At 38.3% G+C, this 16,846-nt stretch overlaps 1 long non-coding RNA gene across 1 annotated transcript in view; it reads left to right on the top strand.

The window, feature by feature from the left end:
- Positions 1-6,501: 6,501 nt before the first annotated feature.
- LOC128317085 (uncharacterized) overlaps positions 6,502-16,846 on the top strand; it is a 53,757-nt gene continuing 43,412 nt past the window's right edge. The window contains exon 1 of the long non-coding RNA XR_008300570.1: positions 6,502-6,564. This is a non-coding gene — a long non-coding RNA (uncharacterized LOC128317085). The remainder of the gene's footprint in view (positions 6,565-16,846) is intronic.

The following is a 16,846-nucleotide window of genomic DNA, read 5'->3' as shown; positions in this document are numbered from 1 at the left end:
CACGAAGCAGAGTTACTTCTACTGTGAAGTTAATTAATTTCCAAAATTTCCTATCTCATGAAATAAGTTCCAGGTATCACTTACAGTATGTTATAGCTTATAGTGTTATAACACTTACAGTATGTTATAGTATGTTACATTTATTTTTTCAGAATTTTCACAATTTCAGACCAAAGTCCTGTTGTTGAAATCTGAAATTATCCTAGTCACTGTATCTTGCTCAATACCCATGATGGTGTAGTAACTTAACACTTTGTGAGATGTTTTTTTTTTTTTTTTCTTCTTTTTTTTTACTTTTCCTGGAGAACCTGTTCACATTAAAATGACTTGTCTCTGTGTAGTTCTTGATACAGCAAAATCATTTTAACATATAGAGTTTAAATATCATCAGCCTTGTATCCACTACATATACAATATGTTCTCAGGCTATATGTTACATATAAATATTACTAATGTATTAGTTGTATTAAAAATACATTCAAATACATTAAATGCATTAAATACATTCAAATTAAATTGAATTAAATAAATTGTAAATGTATGAATGTATCCCTATATGACACAGCTAGCATAAACTGCTAATTTCCTGTTCTGTGTCAAGTAAATCTCCAGAGCCAGTCAGGAATTAGAATTAGAAGAATATTAATATTAAGTGTATTACTATGTTAATAATAGACTGCTAATAGTCAATAATGTCAATAAAATACGTTCTGCAGGGTTTGCAGGGATCGCTAAATAGTTGTGTGCTAGCATTAGCGTTTTCATGTACTTAGGCAATTTAGCAGGGTAAAAATTTCAGTTATCTGCAATATTAAGATGAAACTTCATCACGATTTCACAGAGTTTAGTGTGAATATGCTATTTTGAACGTAGCCTTAGGAATCAGTGTTACGTACATTGGGCCTCATTTATTAAACTAGATACGAATGAATTTATTCGTAAATTGTTTGGAGGAGCATTTACACAAAAATGTGGTACTACAAGCTCCTGAGTTTGTGTAAATTTACGTATATGGAGACTCACTAATGTAAACCTCAGCTGATAAATTATATAACTGCAGATGAGTTACTGCAATTTTATCTACAGATTACGTTAAGCTGAAATCAGTTCTTTATTTCAATTACACACACAAATCTAATGAACATTTCGGGAAAATCTGTCATTTCATCCAGAAATCCAAAAATTCAGATAAATGAGACCAGCCACTCACTTAGGGCAAAAGAAATGGCACCCTATAAAAGGAGTTCGGAATGCGTGTATGGTAGCTGACTTCCTGCATTGGCTGAGGCGCATTACTAGAATATTTCTTCAGAGGCACTCTTTCACCATTTAGTCATCATTTTGTTCATCTCTTTGCCTTGTATGGAGTTTTGCTGTGCGGTGAATACACTTGGTGATTTATGGCTAATTAGTATTTCTCAACCTGAGTATGAAGAAAATCATCATTACCGGAAAAAATCTGGTGGGAATGTTTAATTAGGTTTGGTCTACAACTTTGTGTGTAATGCATTTTTGTGTGTTAAAGGAGAACAGAGAAAGACAGGGATGCAAACAACCATGCTGACCCAGACTAAAGATCCATTTCTCAGCATGAAGGCCTCACACACACACACACACACACACACACACACACAGCTGCACACGCGGACACACACAGATACACACACCGCCTCAGCTCAGGTCATGTGTCATCAGCATTAATACTCCATTGTGTAAAGGGAGGGAGTTTGGCTGGAAACTTTCCTTGTCATGTGACTCCAGTCAGCACCCCGAGCCGCTCGGCCCCTCTGTCGTCGGTGCCTCCCTCCTTCTGCTGGCGCCTACACGGTTTGTTAGGGGTTGCCATAGGCCATCATGTGAGCTGGACACCATTTGCCAAAGTCACAATACACACACGCACACACAAAGGCGGATCAATCTCTCCCTCATTTTATGTACATATTAACTGGCATGTAGCCGGGTCTCTTTCATCAGGGTTGAATCAGAGAGCTAGTGCTAATCGCAACAATACAAGGCATTATGCGGTTCATATCACAGGTCCCAGTGTGTCTGTGTGCCTGTGTTCGTGTGTGTGCACACGCATGTGTGTCTGCGTGCATGTGTGTGTGTTGGCCTGTCACACCTCACCACCGGCTGCCTCTTTGGATCACAGATCTCTCACTTTCTCTCTCTTTCTCTCTCTATCTCTCTCTCAAAGTGACACAAAATGCACAACACAATGTGACAAGGACCTTTCAAAGATTTGTTGATTTTAACTTTTATAAATGCATGAAGAAACTAGAAAAATTCAAGTAAACTTGGTGCTACAGTGAAGCAATGTGTTCTGTTTTAAACGATGAACTTGTCTTTGCACTGGAGTTTGGATGAAAAGGTTTAAATAAGATTTTAATTGACTTTTTAAATCAAATTATTACTGTTTTAATCATTACATATTGGTGTGTTTACTTACCTTTTTATTTATGCATTTAACTGTTTTTTTTATCTATTTATTTAAGTAGGTATTAGAAAATGCTAGTTATTTGATGTAAAATGGTGGATACATCATGAATGGTTAAAATAAAGGAGTGTCAAAAGTCAAAGTCTCTCTCTCTTTCTGTGCTGACTGTCTCTCTCTCTCTCTCTATCTTTCCATCTTTATCTTAAAGTTTCTTTTTCCGTATTTCTATGTTCTGTCTCTCTTTCTTTCTTACTGTATCTCACCTCTCAATGTCTTTCTTTGTCTCTCTAACTGTCTGTTTCTCCTTCTCTCTCTCCCTCTCTCTCTCTCTCTCTCTATTTAGTTTACTTAGTTGATTCAATTTACACCAGCTGTCTCAGACAAGAGAGGGATTGTTTTTTAAAAAGAAAATTAAAAAAAAAGTTTTTCAGAAACACTGTCAGGCAAAATCTTGTTTTTTGTGGCATTTGTCATAAATAGATGAAGAAAGAGAAAAGGCCATAGACTGTGCTCTCACTCTTTCTCTTTTTCATTCTCTGTCCCTCTTTCTCTCTCAGACACCCCCCCCTTCCCTTCACTGGATGTCTGCCAGCCAGTGTAACCAAAGACGATACTGGTTCTGCCCTTCCTAGAAAATTTAGGAAGCCATTAGCAACATCAAATCATTACTTTAGGACAGAGGGGGAGAGAAGGAACCGGGGAAAGAGAGGGAGAGAAACAGAGAGAGTGAGAGAGAGGGAGTGAGAGAGAGGGACAGGAAGATCGGGTTTCTCAGTGTTTTCATGCGGCCACTCCATTACAGTAATGTGCTGGGGCCCATTTAACTAATGCAGAAAAGCACATCGATACCCACAATAAACAGCATTACACAGTGAATTAGAGCCTGGGATGGCACAAATAGAAATGTGCTCACTCTCTCTCTCACTCACACACACACACACACACACACACTCTGACAGTAGTATAAAAATATGAAACTAAGAAAGACTAATGGTGACATGTAAACACAAAGTGACAAAAATCACACAAGGGAGCAGCAACTATATGTATTTTTAAACAAACTAGAATTTTGTTTATTGTTTTAGAGCTTCACTTCTAAATTTTGCCAAAAAGAAAGAATTTTGTCCTTTGTTTCAAGCCAAAAAGGTTCATGACATACAGTATATCATTACCCTCTGTCATGAGTCATGAGGAACTTTTCTCCATTGGTGTTATGATTGTGCCGTCAAACATAAACACTTACATAGTAGAAAATAGAAAAAAAGGTTAGAAAAAAGACATTCTGTTATAGGATCTGTATAGAATCTTTAAGGATTACCCCAGAGGGACAAACAACGAACCCGGCAAGGTTTCAGATTTAAAGGGTTTCTTTGTAAGCGGATTGTGCATTGATGTCCTTTTACTGTTGTTGCTTTGTCATATTTCAATAACAGGGTGAAATTCATTCATCATTCAGTAATTTGTTTTCTGGAGAACACTGGGTGAAAGGCAAGAGAATTGATCCCAAATGTGATGCTAGTCCATTGCAGGGCACCATACACACACCTTGGGGCAATTTAGCATAGCCAGTCTACCTACCTGCAGTGGGAGGAAACTAGAGAACCCAGAAGAAACCCACAGGGACAACAGGTGGAACTCCACACGGACACAAACTCAGGATCAAACCACAGAGCTGTGAGGTGGGAATTCTGTGCCACACCATCCATTTTCTGTACCGCTTATCCTACACAGGGTTGCATGGGAGCCTGGAGCCTATCCCAGGGAACTCAGGGTGATGGACAGGGTGCCAACCTATCACAGGGCACAATTCACACACTCTAGACAATTTGGAAATGCCATTCAGCCTACAATGCATGTCTTTGTACTGGGTGAGGAAAGTGGAGTACCCAGAGGATACCGCCAGAAGCATAGGGGGGAACATGTAAACTCGGCACACACAGGGCAGAGGCAGGATTCAAACCCCCAACCCCAGAGGTATGAGGGAAATGTGCTAACCACTAAGCCACTAAACCACCACCATGCCCCCCCTGCTGTGTTACACCGCACTGCCCTATTATAATCTTCCCAAAAGCATGTTAAGTAGTTTTTTTTGTCCTGTAATTATTGTTGCCAAAAATGAAAAATCCTGTCATTAAGAAGCCTTTTCATTGTAGCCAGGAGAAACTGGTTAACCAAATGTCCAAGCTGACCAAGGATCAGTGTTAATCCAGGCACTTCTTCCAAGTTGAACTTAACAATGGACTTGTCGTGTGCTAAAATGATGCAACTCTTCCAGTTATCTCTCAAGTTATTTGAAGATGAACTAGAAACTCTGCTGGAGTTCTGCTGGTTCCTGTTTGGGCCTGTTCTTGTCTTTGGATGAATGGTGGAAAAACACACAAACACACTAAAATAAACAGTGACAATAAAAAAAATCAAAATTTTAGTCCTCAGTTTTTTTTCTTTTTGTTTTTAGGCCTAAAAGTAGAGATGTGCTCATCTTTAACCTGGAAGGCAGCATTCCGCTCTCTGGGCTTAAAAAGTTTATGCCTTAGGTCATAACCCTTTGTCTTTGTAGCCTTATGTCTTTTGATACTCTGCTAAAAATCCTGACCCATGCTCTAACCGAAGCACACCCGAAATCACAGCACACGGGGCCCATATGCACCCGCTCAACCAATTCAATTACATACATCAACAAACAAACAGTTCTGCTCAACCTGCTTACTCACCTCCCTCGAACTCCAACGCTCATTCTCTCTCACCTTGCCCCTCTCTCTCACCCTCACCCCTATGCTAATCCAGTTCAAATGTAAACAGGCTTAGGTCTTCATTCCACACTTAAACCGTATCAAATGTATCAAAGCCGGAGCTCAGCGGCATCCCTGGCTACAGCGAGGTCACGCCGCGGCTACACGGGGCCACACACCCAACTCAATTAGCCTGAGAGCCAGGCAGTCTGTCTGTCCAACACTCCCAGTGTGTGTGTACGCGGGTCAGCACGTGTGTGTGGATAGAGATCGGAGGGCTCAGCGCTCGTAATTGTGTGTGAACAAACGTGTTTTCCAGTGTGTATGTTTGTGTGTATTGGGTTAATAGGTCAGAGCATGGTAAGAGGAGCAGGCAAGTCTCGGATTCTGCATGTGTGTGAGAGTGTGTGTATGTGTGACAAAAGCCCTATGTTAACACTATGCCTTAGAGGAGACTATAGCTAGATAAAGAAACACTCATATATTTGAAGGGTTGTCTGTCGGTCATAGCTGTACTGAAAACACTGTATTCAGTCACACACATCGTGCCTGGAGAAAAGCTTCATATCTCTCATAACATTGTGGGATAAATCCTATCTTCATCTGTATTGTTTTGTAAGATATTTAATACTAAATTAAATCACTGATAATAAATGTATATTATTGAGAATGCTTAAAGGACCAAGACCAAGTCTTGGGTCAGTGGGACAAATAGTATTTTCCATTTTCCAAGTCACACCAGCTCATAAATTACATAATATTTCTATTAAAAAGCACATCCCGAAGTGTTTACTTCCTCTTATATAATAGCAATTTGCCAAACCAAAAAATAATACTTTATTTTTCCTACATTCTATAGTTATGTTTAATGTCATATATTAAGTTCCTGTCGTCATTTACGTTATAGGAGCTATAAACACAGCCATTTCCTAACCAGCATCACTGTGTCAGCCATGTCATGTTACCTAGACGACTTTGCTGTGTCTGAAAGCTTAGTCACAGCTTTATCTTTGACTGTTACAAAACATTGACACTGGAGACTCCTTCCAAAAATGTTAATGAAACATCCCTTCAAAGAAAACATCACCATATCAACGATGACTTTTTTCTTTTAATTTCTGTGTAAAAAGTCCTTGTGTAAGATTTGGATTTGGGAATTATTCTCTGGTGCTTCTGATTTTAAGTGAACTATTTGCCTTAAGTGACTTCAGTACTGTTGATTTTAATATTGTTTTAAGATGTCTGTTGGCTGATTGCTAATTAGTTGTCTCAGGTGTGTAATCAAGAGTGTGAACTGTGGGCAGGGTTTACTGTGCTATACTGAAGGTGTGTCCAGTTCACTGTTCAGTGTGTTTTGGGTTCTTCTTGGATATCTTGGATTTATTCTCTGATTGTAAGGTAAGCTTCTGGTTTTTAGAGTATTCTCTGCTTTGCTCTGTTGAAAGTAGCATTGTTGATGTCATTCTACATTAACTGCCTTCATTTGCTTTAAGAATGGCTTTTACAATAAACTCTATTAATAATATTCATGTGTTTGTGTTAATTAACAAACCATGCTAGTTAACACACCTTTGCTAATGACCACATCATTGTTCTGAGCGACAGATGAAGCGAATAACATTTGTTTAGGCCTGGTTGCAAAGCCAAACACAATACATTACTGCTGTGGAGTACATTTTGATTTCAAGCCAAATGAAAAGGAGGCGATTTGCAACAAAAAAAGACAGCGGTTAAAGATGATAATTCCACAAATCTTAGACGCCATGTGACATTTGGATTCAGATCGTAAACATGTCCAGAGGCACTTTGAAAGCTCTGTGGATTCCATATAATGCTCTGCATTATAATAATGTCATTTTACAAAGCTGCAGCAACTTGCATTAAAATAAAATGTGTAGATGAATGAATAAATGAATGAAAGATGATGAATCAAGGTGCCAAAAGCTAAAGAGACAGACAGTATGCTCACGCTGTATTGTGCTAATCACTCCTTTAATTTACAGTCTGATCCGTGTCCCCACAGTGATCAGTAGATCATTGGCTCATCAGTGTGGGAATGGACCGATCCGGTGTGTCCCATTCCCACTGTTTGCTCCCAGCCTGATAGCCATCACCTTCGTGATCCCAAGAGATCAAAAATCGTTCCCAAATTCCCAAATCGTTCCTAAAGCAACTGGTTGTAAGTCTGTATGTAAAGAATTGTGCTGATGAAATTCCCAAGAGTCCTCTTGTGATGCAAAGGTAATTTCTATTGAACCGTTGAGCCGTGATTCTGATTTGAGAGCATCCTCATGACTGCGTTCACACACCCTTGACCCTCAGTGTCCACCAAGCTCATTACTCTTATTGGAGCACAAAACGTGTGAATATGGCTCCGATATGGGACAAGGCCTTATCTGATTCCTCAGAACCTCCACCTATTGTAACGGACAAACACATACAAGCCACACATAGAATCCCCCCAAGACCACCAGCCTCTAGCCAAGCCAAGCCAATGCATAACAACAACATTCCCAAACTAACACACACACAGGTTAAACCTCTTGTATCACTAACCACAGGGTTAAACCTCTTTTATTTGCTACGTTTTAGTAAGGAAGAATGAATAATCCCCTCCCTTGACAAACTTGTCAAGTCTGTGTGTGAGGTGTGAATGCGAGGAGCAAAAACATATTTCTGTGTGCCATAAGACCTAACTATTTTATCATTTATCAAAAATGCAAAAAATTTTTAATACATACATTCCTAATAAAGTGTTAACAGTTCTCACTTTTTTATGATTATATCCATTCAGGAGAAGTTTGCACGCTTGTGTGAAAAGTGTCACTGTAGATAGTTTGCCGTATTCTTGTTTTCCAAAAAAAAAAAAAGGTGAAGCTGAAAAGCCAATGAGTCAGTATTAATCATGTGACAGGCAAGAAGTATTGTGTGATTAGATATAAACATCCAGTATGTTCCAATATGTACAAGCAGTTCTTCATGCAACATGTTTCTTGTCCACTGTTTGGGGAAGGGGCATGTGGGAGGTTTGGGGGCGTTCCTAATTTGCATATTCATCATGTGCTAATTTGCATTTCCCAGGATTGTAGGCACTTCACTCCAAATGTTATTATTTTTTAAGCAAGATCTTTGGTGATTTTAAGACAAGTGATATTGACTCAAATACTTCAGAGCTTTGTTATAGAGTGCCTTGTGCTTTTCATATCTTGTATGTAATATATCATTTAATATTGCTTGTGAAATACAATTTGAATTTGTTTTATATAGGGATTGGGCAATATGGCAAAAAATATCATATGACAATGCATGATGATGCCAGTTTCATTATGCACCACACGTATTTTCATCAAGATTACCTTTATGGCATTTGGCAGATGCCCTTATCCAGAGCAACTTACATTTATCACATTTTTATACAGTGAGAAGTTGAGGGTTAAGGGCCTCGCTCAGGGGCCCAGCAGTGGCAGCTTGGCAGTGCAGGGATTTGAACTCATGACCTTCCGATCAGTAGTCGAACATTTTAACGTTTTTTTTTTTTTTTTCAACACAAAAACCAGTACAAAATAGAATATAAACACCCAATTGGTTGCTGCTTGCAGTGAGTCACAATTGGTGCCATGCTGTTATAGAAAACTAGTCAAGAACATGGTGTGATAAAAAGGAGTTACTGTAACCACTCCAAATTTGATTATCTTCCTATAATAGCACATCCTGAAGGTTTATAAAGCATACGTCCATGAAACAAATTAGTTCCTGTCATCACTTATGTTATAGCAGCCATAAACAGTTGTTCCCTCACCAGCCTCTCTTTAAGTTAATAAGATAAAAAAAAAAGTCAGCTTGTGTTACAGAGAAACTGGAAAAAGTGTAAAGTCCTCCATCCTGAAGACCTTCCCATGGCAGAAAACTTGATTATAGCTTTATAGCTCTGATACTGGAGACTCCTTTCAAAACGTTAAATAAACATCTCCTCACAGAAAAGTGACCGCATCAACAATACCACATAAATAACATTTTTTTTTTAAATTCCTATAAATTAGGTGTTGCTGTAGAAATGATAATGTATCAGAAAGAGAGCATTAATATAAACCTTGAGGCCAAAACTACTGTCATAACTGCTGTTATGCAAAATTAATCAATACTTTCTGACCAATCAGAATCGAGAATTCAACACCAGTGGCGGACTAGACATGTACGGTGTCTAATGTTGTGGTCCATGTGGGCAAGACAGAAAAAATACAGAGTGTGTGTGTGTGTGTGTGTGTGTGTGTGCGCGTGAGTGTATGCTGAATCACTGTAACAGATTGAATTAGGCAGGTATTTCGGCTCCAATCGCCCCGTGTCCCGTCCATCACAGACAGATTTAATTGTGCCGGTTAATTAATAATTGCGTTTATCGAGGGGACATCAGATGCAGGGACAGGAGAAAGCTTTGTCAATGTAATTGGGGGGTTTGATTAAGCCAGAGGAGAGAGAGGAAGCTTTTAGCCGACAAGGTTATCAAAGTCCCTGCCCTGTCTGTCATTTACCGCTCCTGTTTAGGTTATTTTCCTTTCTATCTGTCTATCTTGCTCTTTTCATCCATCCACCTGTCTGATTCTCTTTCTCTTTCTCTCTATTTATGTTCCTGTCCATCTTTATTTCTGTCTTAATCCTTTATCCCTTCGTCTTGCATCTCTATCCAGATTGTCTTCTTAGTGGAAATACACAGGACATGTACATGCGTGTACACACGCACACACACACACACACACACGCACGCTACTTTAGCTCAGATCAGCTCTGCCTGTTAGCTTCAGTCTAAACAGGTAGCAACTGAGATTGATCTATTGATGCTTATTGGCTGAGCCAGAAATACTAACACAATTACCCTTAGCCCAACTCATTCCTGCTGTGCGTCCATCTTCATCAACACAAAGCCTGAGGGGACGGTGTGACTGCCACACAAACACACACTCGCCCACCTCGCCATTCTTTCTCCCGCTTTCCTTCTTTTCTCTCAATCCTACAATCTCTTCATCTTCCCCTTTCTCTCTTGACCTTTTGGCCTTTGCCTCGCGACCCCCCCTGCTCCCCGTCTCTCTTTAGGGAATTGCAGTAACGGTAAAATGTCCCTCTGCGCCATTTCTCTGCAGTTCGTTGCCAAGCTCTATGCGGCACTGTGTGTACATTTAAAACTCATTTAAACGCACCAATAATGGTGCTTACGTGCCAATAACACAATCTGTCTTTTTTACTTTAAGCTCACACACACACACAGACACACAATTGTGAGGATTTATGGGTGCAATGAAAGCATTAATAGCGATCACCTCGAACTGACCAGGTGATCAATAACAAATAGGAATTCTCTAGATTGCATAACAGTTCTGTTATGTTTCCATCACACAATGACGTATTTGTTCATCACTATTTTTTTTTTCAAGAGAAATTCTCCGACTGAAGACTCGTGGCTGTGTGTGATCTGGAAGGCCTCAAATAGGACGGTCACACCTTCGGGCCCCAGACAGAATTCCAGAGGCAAGGGAAAAAGAAGAGTGTGTGTAGAAAGATGGCACCTCAGCAGAAAAGAAACAAAGTCTGTATAGAAAGCAGAAAAGCAGCTTGTTTAACAAGGCAGAAGCAGAAGAGCGCAGGGTTACTGTGCGTGTTTCACGTCACTCGTGTGTATTTACACGCTGTAGGCTGACCTGTTGATCACTGATCTGTTTATCAGCACAGAAGAAGCCTTAGTAATGCAGTGTTTCTCGGGAGTGAAACAGAAGCTCCTTTATTAGCGAGTGAAAATCTCTCGAATAGAGTCAGATTTATCTGATATTTGTCATTATGAGAATATTCTGAAACAAATAAGATTATTAAGATTTTAGATTTATTTGGACTAATTTCAGGCTTGAAATTGTCTGGTCATTATTGGCAAATAATGTTGCTCTTTGCAGAAATAAATGCTTCAAACAAGCAAAGTTTATCTGACAAAAGCACTTGAGTGTTTCAAGCTTGAAATTAATCAGCTTCAGCAGATATCAGTTTTGGGGTATGACATGCAGAATTTCAGTACTTTGCTGTATATAATTTTTTTTTGTAATACACTGTTCTTTCAGGATTATAAGGATTGTTTTTTTCCTATCAAAGAAATCATAATAAGGTTTAACCCCTTCTGAGCTAAGTCTCAGCTTTATTGGTCACATGTTTATTTAAAAATATATTATTTACTGCTTAACTTTCAACCCCCTTAAGTCTGAGTCTATTAGTCACTTATTTTAAAATATATTATTTAGGGTTATTTTAAACATAATATTTAACCCCTAAAGTCTGAGCTTATTAATCACTTAATTATTTTAAAATATATTATTAATACTTATTTTTTTTAAACCCCATCAAACAATAAAGTCTGAGCTTAGGTTAGATTCAACTTTATTGTCATTGTGCAGAGTATGAGTACAGAGCCAGTGAAATGCAGGGAAGAGTTAAGGGCCTTGCTCAAGGGCCCAACAATGGCAGTTTGGCAGTGCTGGAGCTTGAGCCCCCGAGCTTCTGATCAGTAACCCCGAGCCTTTACCATTAAGCCACCACTGCCTTAAAAAAAAAAGAAGCTTCATATTAACCCCTTAAAATCTGACATTATTATCTGCTAATTTATTTTAAACCATATTTATTTAGTAACTAATTCTACATGCGTCATCAGTTCCTGGGAGTATAAGGGGTTCATAGGACCATCCATATGAAGTATATTAAAGGTAACATTTATGTAACACTAAAGAGACAAAAACAAAACTAGACCATAACATTCTGTAATGTATGTAGAGTACATTTTTGCACCTCTTGCAGGAAGCATACTCCTTGACCCCATGTTATACTTTGGGACAGGCCTGGCCTTATTTATATCTCATGGTGATTTCATGATTTATTGTGGAGATATGTTTATTTCACATAAGTATGTGAATTCAGACATGAAATTTCTTAGTGACTGGTTTTCATGTCTAGCTGAGCTGATTTACCTCCTCCATTTATTTCCACTCAGTCTTAGACAGTCCCCAATCGGTAGCTGATTTTTCTCCATCACATGACAGCCACCAGGCCAGGAGGCTGAAGGCTAACATGTGCTTCCTTCAGGCCATGTCAAGTGAGCCACCTCACTTTTTTTGTTGTCACGCTGCTCCATGCACTATTGTTTCATTGGAATAAAACCAAAGAAAACGTCCGCTCAACTCAGAATTCCTATTGAGAAACTCGGGACTGTCTCCTCAACCCTGAGTTCAGTCAGTGACGTAAAATCACAGCATCAACAGTAAACAAAGCCCTTTTTTTTTAGCCCTTGCTTCGTCTCTACTTAAAGAAAGCGATGCAGCGACGCTTTAGTCCTTTAGTCTAGTGTCTCACCTCCTCATCTGCTCAAACAGATCAGCTATCAACACCATCGTACTCGTCTTCTTGTAGATTACAAATGAAAGTTGAGTGTCTGCCATAACTCAGAGTAGAGCTGCATTGCATTCTGGGACTTTCAGTCCAACATTTGCATCAACAGCTCCACTACTTCTACATTGGATTTCTTATTAATATTACACTAGGAAATGGTGAGTGAAAAAAGAAGAAGCTAAGCAAGAAATAGAGGAAGAAGATCTGTGCATTCTGCTACATGAAGGATGGCGAGATGAATTTAAAGATAAAGGGAGAAGAGAAGATGGAACTGCTTCATTTTTTTGTCACGAGTCACCGCTCTTGCAAATATCAAACACAGATATAGTTAGCGCTGAACTCTGATCGGTTTCCTTCCTCTCTCTCTTTCTCTGACTCCATCACTCAGTCTCTGGCCTTTAATCCGTTTCCTACTCTCATCTTTTATTCCCCTCATTCCTCTCCGTCTTTCTGTCTGTCGACGGTCGTGAGCTTTGCTGTGTCTCGCCGCGTCCTCTGTCTCTCAGGCTCCTTATCGCTGCGTATAGTGATAAACTCGTTCAACCGTGAAAGCCTTCAATGCGGCACAATTTAGCCTCTGCGCTGTTCGAGCAATCATGCTATTAAAGTCTCCTGTGATCAGGGCCGTGTGCCTGGGACACAGATTAACAAGGTGTGTGTGTGTGTGTGTGTGTGTGTGTGTGTGTGTGTGTGTGTGTGTGTGTGCACGAGCTTTTTCTTTTAATTTATAGTGATGTAATTCCCTGTGTTCTTTCAAAACGAGGGTCAAACGATGAACCTGTAGCCTGTGAACATGCACAACCCTTTTCCCAGGACCGCGACATAACAATTTGGCGATCGGGGAGAGATTATTACAAGATGTTCTAAAGCTTTTGAGCTAGTTAGTTAGATAGTTGCTTGGGAATACTAGCAGGGAAATCACAAAGTGATTCACAAAAGTCAGTCAAAAACATCCATAAAGTAAATGACACAAAATTGAGCCTTTATTAACTCAAGCTTGTTTTGGCTAGCTGCATAGCCATCACTTACAGAACATCACATGTGAATGATCACATGACACACGTGAATTTTAGAAGCACATATGGTTTTAACACACTTCACATGATTGTTTCACAAGATTCATTTATTTGTATATGATTTTTTTTCCACAAGATTCTTTCATTTTCACATGTAATTTTATTTACAGAGGATTCTTTTTTTGACTCATGACTCATTTATGATTGTTTACACATGATTCATTAATTTTCACACATGATTCATTTTGTACATGATTCATTTTCATGTGATTTTTTTTGTTTACATAGGATTAATCTACTTTAACATGTAATTTTTATTTATACACGATTCAGTTTTTTTCACGATTCATTTATATTCAAGTGATTAAAAAAGATTCATTTTTGTCACGATTCATTTTCATATTTGATTTTATTTACATATGATTCATCTTTTACACTTGATTCTTTTATACACGAGATTGTATTTTACGTATGATTCATTTTTAGACATAATTTTTTTTTCTATCTGATTCTTTACACATGATTCATTTACTTTCACATGTGATTCATTTAAATGTTTCATTTTTCACATCTGAATTTTTTTACATGATTCATTTTGTATACGATTCCACACGTAAACTTTTACACATGATTTATTTATTTTTGTTATTTTATTAGACATTCATTTTTTACACATCATTTATTTTCACATGTGATTTTATTGCCATATAATTCATGTGATCGTATATGACTAACATAATCACATGTGAAATAAGAATGCTCAGTTAGCTCTATATGCTATGCTTAGCATAGCTTGCATGTTAAGCTACACAGTGCTAGTTTTGTTATAAAAATTGAAATGGAAAAAAGGAGAAAAGACAAATTTTTGAAGAAATGCCAAAAAAACCCTTTATTTTATAATCTACATTTTTCTATAAAGAAATCAAAGTGCTTGTAAGAACATGTGGCTAAAAGCAATCAGCTTGTGTGTGTTATTCTTTAATACTGTAATGCTTGCCTTTTGTGTGTGTGATGGTGTCCAAGCGGATGCTATGATTTAGCTTCAGTTTATTCTGTGTGTGTGTGTGTGTGTGTGTGTGTGCTGTACTGTCAGGACAGAGCTTGCTGTATGATTGATAGCAGGCCTCAGAAAGTGAGGCCTCCAGCTTTATGTGCTTATTGGTATAAATAAGAGCGCGAATCAGACTCGGTGGCTCCAAGAGAGAGATGAAGCTCTGATAGCTTGAACTCTACAGCTCCGGAACATCATTTACACACTACCTGCCTGTACTTGGGCCTGTCCACCCATCCGTGCACGCGCACACACACACACACACACACACACACACACACATACGCAGTGGGGGAAAATCACAAAAATTGGCTCATGTCCATGGCTTTGAAAAACATTTTGATTTTACAGTTGGAAGTCCCCCTCTACACCCAATCCCTCTTTTATTTTCTCTCTCTCTCTCTCTCTCTCTCTGATCCCCGATCCCTGTGTCTCTGTGTTCTGGACCGGAGCGGTTGGGTCTAGAGTGCCGGGACCCCTGTGTCCTGTCCTAGGGCTCATCCGCTAGCCTGCTTTAATCCAGTTACGGGAGGGGGGGGAGAGCTTCCTGTCTTGGCTCAACAGACCTGCCTAAATGAGGTTTTTGCTTGCCTCGGGGAGCAAAGTGTAATGGACCTTGTTAACTGAGTGTGTGTTAGTGTGTGTACATTTGTGGGTGTATTAAAGTGTACTTACTGTATGTATATAACTAATGCTATACTATAATATATTATACTATACTTATCACTCTACCATAGTAGATATACAATGAATTGATGTATCTGCATTGTGCTTTCTGTTATAATCTGTATAACACAGTAGCATTAACACAAGTTGGTCACTGGACCAGATTCTGATAATCAGAATTAAGTACTCCTTAAACATTATGGACATTAGTATAACTAGTTGTTGCCGTGGCAACAATGAAGTGTGAACTTTAAAAGGAACTTATTCTCTGAATACTGGAGAGAAAATAAATATACTGTTTTTGTTATTTAATATACTTCCAGTGTATAAATCCACTTTACACACATAATGTCTTTTGAGATTGTGCTTAAATATAAATATGAACAAAAAAAAGTTTATTTAAAAGTAGCATAAAAATAAATGAAATTCTAGATATACTTTCTGTAAAAATGTTCTCGTGCAAAGACATTCCAATGGTCAGGAAGATTTCACACAGCAAGCAGCAATCGTGATGAAGTTGAAGGAGCTTCCTAAACTTCTCAGGAACATTATTAAACAATTGAAGTTGAAGGAGCTTAAACATTATTAAACGATACTCGAATGGAAATTATTTTGATAATATGCTGGTGAAAAGGTTATGGAAGTACAATTAGATGTCCCCGGACGGGTGTGCCAACCAAGATTTCACTACACGCTTTCAGGCTAATGGATAAAGAAGGTAAGAGAGAAGCCAGCAGTGAATAGAGTTGCAGGACGACCTGAAAGCAGCAGGAACAGTTAACCAGAGTACAATAAGCAATGAACTGCATTGCAATCATCTCCGTTTCTTCACCTCATGCAAAACTCCTCTACTAAAAATAAATACAGATATAAACATCTAAAAGCTTATAGACAAATCAGAAGTCTTTTGGAACAATATACTCTGGTAAGATGAAACCAAAATAGAACTTTTTCACAATAATTCAGCTCATCATATTTGGAGAAAGAAGGTTTGTATGTATGATCACAAGAACACCAGTCAAAAAATGTGTACATTACGTGTGTAAATTTGCATATATATATTGTAAGTACATTAAATAACAAAAAATGTGTCCAAGTACCTATTTCCCTTCATTGTATAAAATATAATATTGTATGTTTTTATTGCTTTTATACCAAAATGATCACATGAGAAATGAATACAAAATCAAACAATCAAATTCATCGTGGTTGGAATTAATTTCACAGGGACCAGGTACAAACAATAACCTTGACCTTAGCCATCCATTCTGAAGATTAATGCCAAGAGCATATTTTAAATGAGATCAACAAATCTGCTGTTTTAAACGTCAATGAAAGCTATACTACTTAGTTAATGTACCCAAATCACACAGTAGGAATTATGCAACATCAAAAAAAATATTTGTGATAGTTTAACTCCTTTGTTTTTGTGTTCTTTATGGACATTAATGTGATTTGAAAATACTTTTCAATGTTGTTTTGCAGTTATCCATGGTCTTTTTATACAGTCAGGTCCATAAGTATTTGGACAATG

Source organism: Pangasianodon hypophthalmus, chromosome 20 (genome assembly GCF_027358585.1).
Source record: "Pangasianodon hypophthalmus isolate fPanHyp1 chromosome 20, fPanHyp1.pri, whole genome shotgun sequence".
NCBI lineage: Eukaryota > Metazoa > Chordata > Actinopteri > Siluriformes > Pangasiidae > Pangasianodon > Pangasianodon hypophthalmus.
This window is presented reverse-complemented; position numbering and strand designations above follow the sequence as displayed.